This window comes from Rousettus aegyptiacus, unplaced genomic scaffold (assembly GCF_014176215.1).
Source record: "Rousettus aegyptiacus isolate mRouAeg1 unplaced genomic scaffold, mRouAeg1.p scaffold_m13_p_2, whole genome shotgun sequence".
Taxonomy (NCBI): domain Eukaryota; kingdom Metazoa; phylum Chordata; class Mammalia; order Chiroptera; family Pteropodidae; genus Rousettus; species Rousettus aegyptiacus.
In genome coordinates this window covers 39,369,846-39,378,144 of record NW_023416295.1, presented here as the reverse complement: position 1 = coordinate 39,378,144, position 8,299 = coordinate 39,369,846, and the positions used below count along the sequence as shown (strand labels likewise).

Here is an 8,299-nt window from a genome sequence, read left to right as displayed (position 1 = left end):
TTTAATCTTTTATAATTAATTTATACTATTCACCTATTCTATTTGAAGAATATTTTAACATCTAGACATTTGTTTTAGTTTCTTTTTACAGGTCTCTCTCTTTAAAACTTATTTTGTCCTGGTAATAGAAAGTCACCCTGCACTAAATTCTATTAGATCTCTATTTGTTTTGAAACTCTGAAGAAATTTTTGAACGTTACAAAATGAACCATGCCACTCTTTGAATATATAGCTAGGTGAAATTTTGGCAATATAGCTAAAAGAAAGAAACATAACCGGAAAGTCAGCTAAGCAAGAGTCTATTCTTGGTCTTTGGTTAACCTAATCTTAGTTTCCTACTTCAGCCATATATTGAATATTCCTCTCTAAATTTATCATAAGCTTTTCACTGCCCTACCTAATATAGAAGACATTGTCAAGTGGATGCCTGTGTGGCACTTTGAGCTGTTCAGATGATGAATAGCCTACAAAAGCTTAAAGCAGTCCATGGTCACACTACCCTGAACAAGCCCGATCCCATCTGACCTTGGAAGTTAAGCAGGGTCAGGCCTGGTTGGTACTTGGATGGGAGACCACCTAGGAAGACCATGTGCTATAGGCTTAAGAGATTAAAAAAAAAAAAAGTGGGGGGGGGATTGTGAACTGACAAGGTCCTTGCAATCTGTGAAGTCAACCAAGGATTCCCTCGCCTAAAAAAAAAAAAAAGCTTAAAGTAATGTTTGCTAATGAGACAGAGAAGAGGTCCTCTCCAACCTTGCTGGTGGATGAAGAAATAGAAACAGACCATCTGGAGGACAGTGTCATTGAAATGCTAACCTTACAGTTTTGACTCATAATTTCACCTCTGTGAGTTTATCCTAATAAACAATAGGGGATTGGTAAAAGTATGTTTTATGGAATACTATGCATTAAACCATTAAAAATGATTTAGTAAGCTATACAGCAGTAGAAAAATGACATGGAAAAATGTTCATGATATGTTTAGTTTTAAAAGTTATCAAATAGTATGTAGTGTATAATCCCATGTAAGTAGATATAGATACTGAGATCAATAGATCAATTGGTTAATAGATAAATAAATGTATGGAGTAGATGTAGATATATTAGTGTATATAAATGTAGATATAGAAATACATATAGCTCTTGAATGTATATATCTATATCTATATATCTATATCTAGATAAAATGCTAATAAAGATGGAATTTGATATTTAACATTTGTGTTTTTTTGCTTGTTTGTATTTTTCCTGAGTAAATATTGATTTTCTTCAATTAATACATAAGTTTCTGTCAATAAAAAGTATTACTTTATAATATAAAAAATTATTTAAGTAGATTACACTAGGAGAAAACAACGTATATAAGCCAATTATTAGACTATACCATACTCACTCTAAAAGAAAAAAAATTATTATGCAAATTTTTATGTTTATACTTTTCAAGCTCCAATTCTACCCATATAGTCTCATGCCCTTTCAGCTTTGTCACAAGGAGAGGTATATGTCATGTGCCATATGGCCTGATAACTGGAAACTGAGTCACAGCCACCATCTCAGGTCTCAGGTAGGAAACATCGCTCTGGCAGCTTTTGACCTCCTAAGACCTCTTGAGGTATATCTGACTTCATGAAGATTCTAGGACATTAAGCTACCTAACATCTGAAGCATGACAAAGAGGTATTTAATAGTTGCTTTAATGGGTACTCTAAATTCACCTGGGGAGCATCTTCAGATTTAGGAAGTGAAGGTAAACCTTATTCCACATAGTACCTTTATATGGCAAGCAAAAGGGGACCCAATCTGTCACCCCAAGTACTGATAGCTGGGTAGCACAGAGAATAGGAAAATTTGTTTTGGTATCCAATTCCTTATTGTTTTATCCATTTAGAATAATAATAGTTTAATAACAGAGGAGGGATGTAGTCACCTCCACTAGGGAATATCACCTTAGAGTCAAATATTTCTAGTATAATATCCTCTCTGTAGAATGCTGGTTCTTAAGAAGAATGCTTTAAAGAAATAAATATGAAAATTTTTTTCCATAGAAGATTGGTATTCAACCTGGTACATGACAGAAGACCGAGATGTTGTGAATGAAAAATATTAGGAAGGAACAATTATTGAACGCATTTTTCCATTGTTATTTAAGCTACCGTAAACTCTAGAAAACAGCACATGCAATAGAAATGCATATATGCTGAATGGCTCAGCATAAAGATCTCATAGAAGAAGACTCCCTTTTATTTTTTTTGGTTTGGACTGTAGGGTTTTCCCCTACCTTTTTGAAGCTCTCCCTAATTTATTTGCAGCCATGAGGCAACCTTTCCTTCAGCACTCAGGAGAAATGTGTCTCACTTACGGCTGAATCCTATAGTTAACAGTTCTGCAGCTTCTGGTATTTGTAGTCTGTTCTCTGATTCACAAAATGCCTCTCTATGATTATAGCCACAATCACAATATCCACAGCAAGGACCATGAATAAAATAGAGGCGGACTATTGAAATGCTGATTCTGAGCTGCTTCTGCATGTATTTGACAGCGAAATTCTGAATTTCCACTTGCTCTTGTATCCCTTTTCAAGTGAATGGGTCCTATGACAGAATTAATCTTCCGTCTGTATGAAGAAACATCTTTTCCTTCTAGAGACAACTTTGGTTGCAACAAGACTAATGATTACTACAGTCACATATCAAAACCTTACACTGGAGATATGTGGAGTTCAGACTTTTCAAGCATTTAAAGGTATTAAACTGGAATCTTCTATAGTGTCCAGAAAACGGATACCCTTTACAAGTTCCATCTCAATACCATTCACTCTTGATTAGGTCATAAATTGGAGATGCAAACTCAGACGCACGAGAGGCCCTATGGGCATGGAGAAACACCGCCGAATTTAGACCTGAGGTGTATAGTGACTTGAACAAAAATAATTGGGTACAAATACAGATAATATGGTGACTTCAATATACACTTTTCAAACTAATTATTCAGAAAAAATAAGATTGTTTCTTCCTTTCTTTCTTTTTAAAAATTTGCCAATGAAAGAATATGTTGAATTTATCTTGAATGAGCTAAAAGAAAGAAAGGGTATGGGCATCATTTAGATTCTAATCCCCAGCTTCATAAATTAAAAACTCTTTGAGAAAAATATTCCTAAAATATTTCCTAGTTTTTAAGTCATCTACTATTTTAATATTAACCTAATGCAATACAATATCTCATTGTTGGTCTAATTTGCTCACAGGAATCCCATTGCATATAATCTTTTAGGAATTTAGTATCAAGTGCCTCTTTTCTCTTCATTTCAATATCACAGTTGATTATGTGCTACCTACAGTGAAGACACAAGCTATTATTATATTTGGTAGCAAATATAAAAGACAGGTTATTATTTAGCAGTGACTATTTATTTAGTAATACATAATTTATCTGTTCCCCCCACAAAGTTACATGATTACTTCAAACACCACAAAGCATGTTCACTTCTAGGCATAAAAGGGGGATTTACTGTGTATTTCCTGTTTCAGCTGAGATCTTATAGCTCCCACAGTAGAGAAAACTCAGGAGAATTTTAACTTCCCTTAATAATTGCTCATACTTGAATGCAGCCAATATACAAGGAAATAGGAACAGGCTGTAAATACATCATACCCTCTAAGTGTTTGGGTATCTCTGGTTTGTATTTCTAAGGTAACAGTCAATCATTTTGTCTCTTTAAAAAATTATTAATTGTGAAGTTTCTTTTCCTAAAAAAAAATCAACTAACTTGCTAAATTTTACATCCTATATCGTACCATATCATCAAAGCTTGATTTCCTAAGGCATTTTCTAGGTCTTTTCTTTAGCAATATACACTTGCTTCTTAAAAAATAATAATAAAAATCATTTCCCAAGCACCTCAATCTAAAGTGACAGCTGTATTTGGTTACTCTTTGGATGGGAAATTGGCCGGTTGCTTTTCTTCTTGGCTTCCAAGCCTTGCTCCAGAATCCCTTCCACACACACAACTCTTATTTCAAAGAGAAACCCCACTGGGAGGCTGGAAGACCTGACTGTGAGAGAAGGAAGTTATGTTAATTTCCTACCCCCAAAGACACCCTAGAGCATACAAATACTTGCAGTTTAGGAGGGGGAAAAGGCCTCATTCTAGATCAATTCAAAGTTCGGTTATCAATCTTGCAAGTAAGTGTTCAAGCTCTGCCATCTCATCCTTCTTTCCCCCTCCCCAGTACCTTGCTTTGTCAAAGAAATAGTGTTGCTGCTTGAGGTGCAGAGTCAGGCTCAATGTGTCCCCACGGGAGCCTGGGCCCCGTGCTGACAATGTGGGCAGCTGCAGCAGCACATCCACGACTTTACGTTTGGGGGAGCAAATGACCCCCGAAGTATTGGGGTCACAATTCATCCGTGTAGCCTCTCTGATGTTCAGGAGAATTTTGCTTCTCAAACTTGAAAGATTCCAGAAAAAAGGGAGCTGGGACCTCTGGGAAGAAAATAATTTGTTAAATGTTTATGCATTTGTTGATGGTAAAAATAACAGACCCTTACCTCTGTTAGTTGAGGAATTTCTAAAGGAGAAATGGTACATGTTAAATTTTTTAACAAGAAATACAGTTCATTTAACAGACATTTTACATATGTTGTACAGTGTAATAATTCTTAACCTTTTCCTCACCCTCTTTGAAAATGTAATGAACAATATGAACTATTTCCCCCAGGAAAAGGCAAACACATATATAAATTCAGAGTTTATGTCACAAACCTCATGAAATGGAGCCCCCGGGGCCCCAGTATCCCACCAGGTCGAGAGCTCTGGGGTCAGTCCCTGGGTTCATGTTGGGTCCGTGGTCCTCACCGCTGCACCTGCCGCCTTTCAGTGTGAAAAGAGGCCCAGTAAGGCTCACAGCCCTATAGGTACAATTAATTTCCGAGCAGCATTATGGAAAAATATCTTCTTCTACATTCTTTGTGCCAACCCAGGAAAGTGTGAGAATGAAATTTTGGGGAGAGGAAAAACTGTATGCTGCACTGGGAGTCAGGAGTCCTGATGGGTTTTTAAAGATGCATCTCCTGCTTATGTAATATCTCTAGAGCTCAGTTCTTGTGTAAAACAAAGGAAGAGACAGAGTATGAAAGGAAAGCTCTCATGGATTCTGTGAACGAATTAGCTATTTGGACCATTGCTGCCCAGTAATTGAGGGCAGAAGTCTTGTCTCTTTACCAATCGGTAGTTGTGATACTGGGCAAGCAACTGGAATTCTCTGAACCTGCTTCCTCACCTGTTTGCTTTACAGATCAAATTATGGAAGGTAATCAGCATAGTACTTCACAAAGTATTTAATGAATAACTATCATTTTTATAAAAGAGCCAAGTTTCTTCTCCTCAATCCTTCCTCCAAAATAATAGCTCAAAGGTTTAAAACGAAAGAATTAAACCATAAAAACAGTATGACACTGGCATAAAAATAGATCCATAGATCAATGGAACAGAAAAGAGAGCACAGAAATAAAACCATGCTTATGTAGCAAACAAATCTACGACAAAAAAGACAAGAATATACTATGGGGAAAAGACAGTCTAGTTAATAAATAGTGTTGCGAAGACTAGACAGGTAATGCAAAAAAATAAAACTAAACCACGTTCTTACATCATATATAAGAATAAACTCAAAATGGATTAAAAACTTAAATGTAAGACCCAGAACCAAAAAACTAGAAGAAAACATAGGCAGTAAACTCTCTGACACTGCTCTCAGTAATATTTTTTCTAATATATCTCTTCTAATGTATTTTTTCTAATATATCTCTTCAGGCAAGGGAAACAAAAGAAAAAATAAACAAATGGGACTACACCGATTTAAAAATTTTTTACATAGCAAAGGAAACCATCTATGAAATGAAAAAGATGACCTACTCAATGGGAGAAGATACTGCCCAATGATACATCTGATAAGGGGTTAATATCCAAAATTTATAAAGAACCCACAGAACCTAACACTAAAAAAACAATCTAATTTAAAAAATGGACAGAGGATCTGAACAGACATTTCCCCAAAGAGGACATACAGATGGCCAATAGACACGTGAAAGAAAAGATGCTCAACATCACTAATCATCGGAAAAATGCAAATTAAAATCACAATGAGCTATCACCTCACACCTCTTAGAATGGTTATCAATAAATCAACAAACATCAGTGTTGGCGAGGATATGAAGAAAAGGGAACCCTCCTGCACTGTTGGTGGGATGCAAACTGGTACAGCTACTATGGAAAACAGTATGGAGATTCCTCAAAAAGTTAAAAATAGAACTACCTTAGGACTCAGCAATTCTACTTTTGTGTACTTTGGAAGAAATCCAGAACACTACTCGAAAATATATATGCACTCTTATGTTCATTGCAGCATTATTTACGATAGCCAAGATACGGAAGCAACCTAAGTGTCCATCAACAGACAACTGGCTAACGAAGCTGTGGTACATATATATGATGGAATATTAGTTGGCATTAAAAAATGAAATCTTACCATTTGCAAAAACGTGGATAAACCTAGAGGGTATTATGCTAAGCGAAATAAGTCAGACAGAGAAAGACAAAAAACAAAAACAAAACATATGACCTCATAAGTGAATCTAAGGAACAAAATAAACAAACAAACAAATAAAATGAAAACAGTCGTAGATACAGAGAACAAACTGATGTTTGCCAAATGGGGGGCGGAGACGGGGTGAAAAAGGTGAAGGGATTAAGAAGCACAAATTGGTAGTTACAAAATAGTCACAGGGATGTGTAGTATAGCATATGGAACATAGTCGATAACATTGTAATAACTATGTATAGTGATGGTGGGTATTTAATTGGGGGGATCACTTTGTAAATTATATAAATGTCTAACTACTATGCTGTACAACTGAAACTAATATAAAATAATATTGAATATCAACTCTAGTTGAAAAGTAAAAATTTAAAAATTAAGAGAAACTACAAAAAAAAAACCCACACACATGCACACACATTTATACACAGAATACTTTCACCTTCACTTATACATACATACATACATATATACACACATCACACATATGCGTAGTGAAATTCCTGGAGCATACACAAGAAAAATAACAGTGGCTACTTCTGGAGAGTATTTTTTTTAATGACTTTTCTATTTTGGTAAAATATATGTAATAAGAATTTACCAATGTAATCATTTTTAAGTGTACATTTCTGTGGCTTTAAGTACATTCATATTGCTGTGCAATGATCACTACTATCCATTTCCAGAACTTTTTCAACTTCCCCAACTGAAACTCTGTCCCCAGTGAATACTTGCTCCCCATTACCCCTCTCCCCAATTCCCAACCCCTGGCAACCACCATTTTGCTCTCTGTTTCTGAGTTTGACTACTCTGGGAATCTCATTTATAAGGAATCATACAACATTTGTCATTTTGTTTGGGGCTTATTTCACTTATCATAATGTCTTCAAGTTTCATCCATGTTGTAGCATATATCAAAATGTCCTTCATTTTTAAGGCTGAATAATATTTAATTGTATGCATATACCACATTCATCTGTTGACAGACACTTGAATTTACTGCCTTTTCCTTGTGTTCTTGTTCTATTTGAGAAATAACTTTTAAGTTCAAGTTTCCCCTGAGAATATATTTAGGGTATAGGGCATCCCAATACAAATAATTTGATTAGAAAGTGTTTTCTATGCTCCATTTTGAGTTTGGTGGTGCTCAGAATGGAGCTGGGAGACAATCTGAGCTGAGGTGCATTTGAGCTTGTTCGGTACTCCTAAGAAAAACACTTCCCTGGAGCCCATCTCCAGCCACTCACTTATATAAGGGCCAAAGAGCCTCTTAGTCAAAAACCATAAATTCTGCCACATTTGGTGCTCAGACACATGCCACATTTGTTGGAACAGAGGTGGAGCTGAAGAAGGGATTCGGTGAAGACCAAAATACAAATCAAAATTGTAGCCTCAAAGAGAAAGTTTATTCTAAGAAGTTCAACTGCTGGGCCCTAGAGTTAGGGAGGAGTAATGGTTTCTGCAAAGGTGTGGTAACTAGTTTTTTAACCGGTTCGGCGCCATGGAAGCTGAAAGGGCTCTAAATGCAAACTCAAAAGGCTGCCTTACTAAACTTTACATTTTGGGTTCCAGGTAACCCTGCTACAGGACAACCCTTGCCACTCTATCACCATCCTCTGCTGAGCACCGCCCACAAGAAGGGCGAAATTCTCATCATTACACAGGGAACTGGCCAGCTGTCCCAGCACTAGTCAGGGTGTCTGGCA

At 36.2% G+C, this 8,299-nt stretch overlaps 1 pseudogene; it reads left to right on the top strand.

Annotated features, from left to right (window-relative positions):
• Nucleotides 1-482: 482 nt before the first annotated feature.
• Nucleotides 483-601, top strand: LOC118614399 (annotated as a pseudogene).
• Nucleotides 602-8,299: the final 7,698 nt, after the last annotated feature.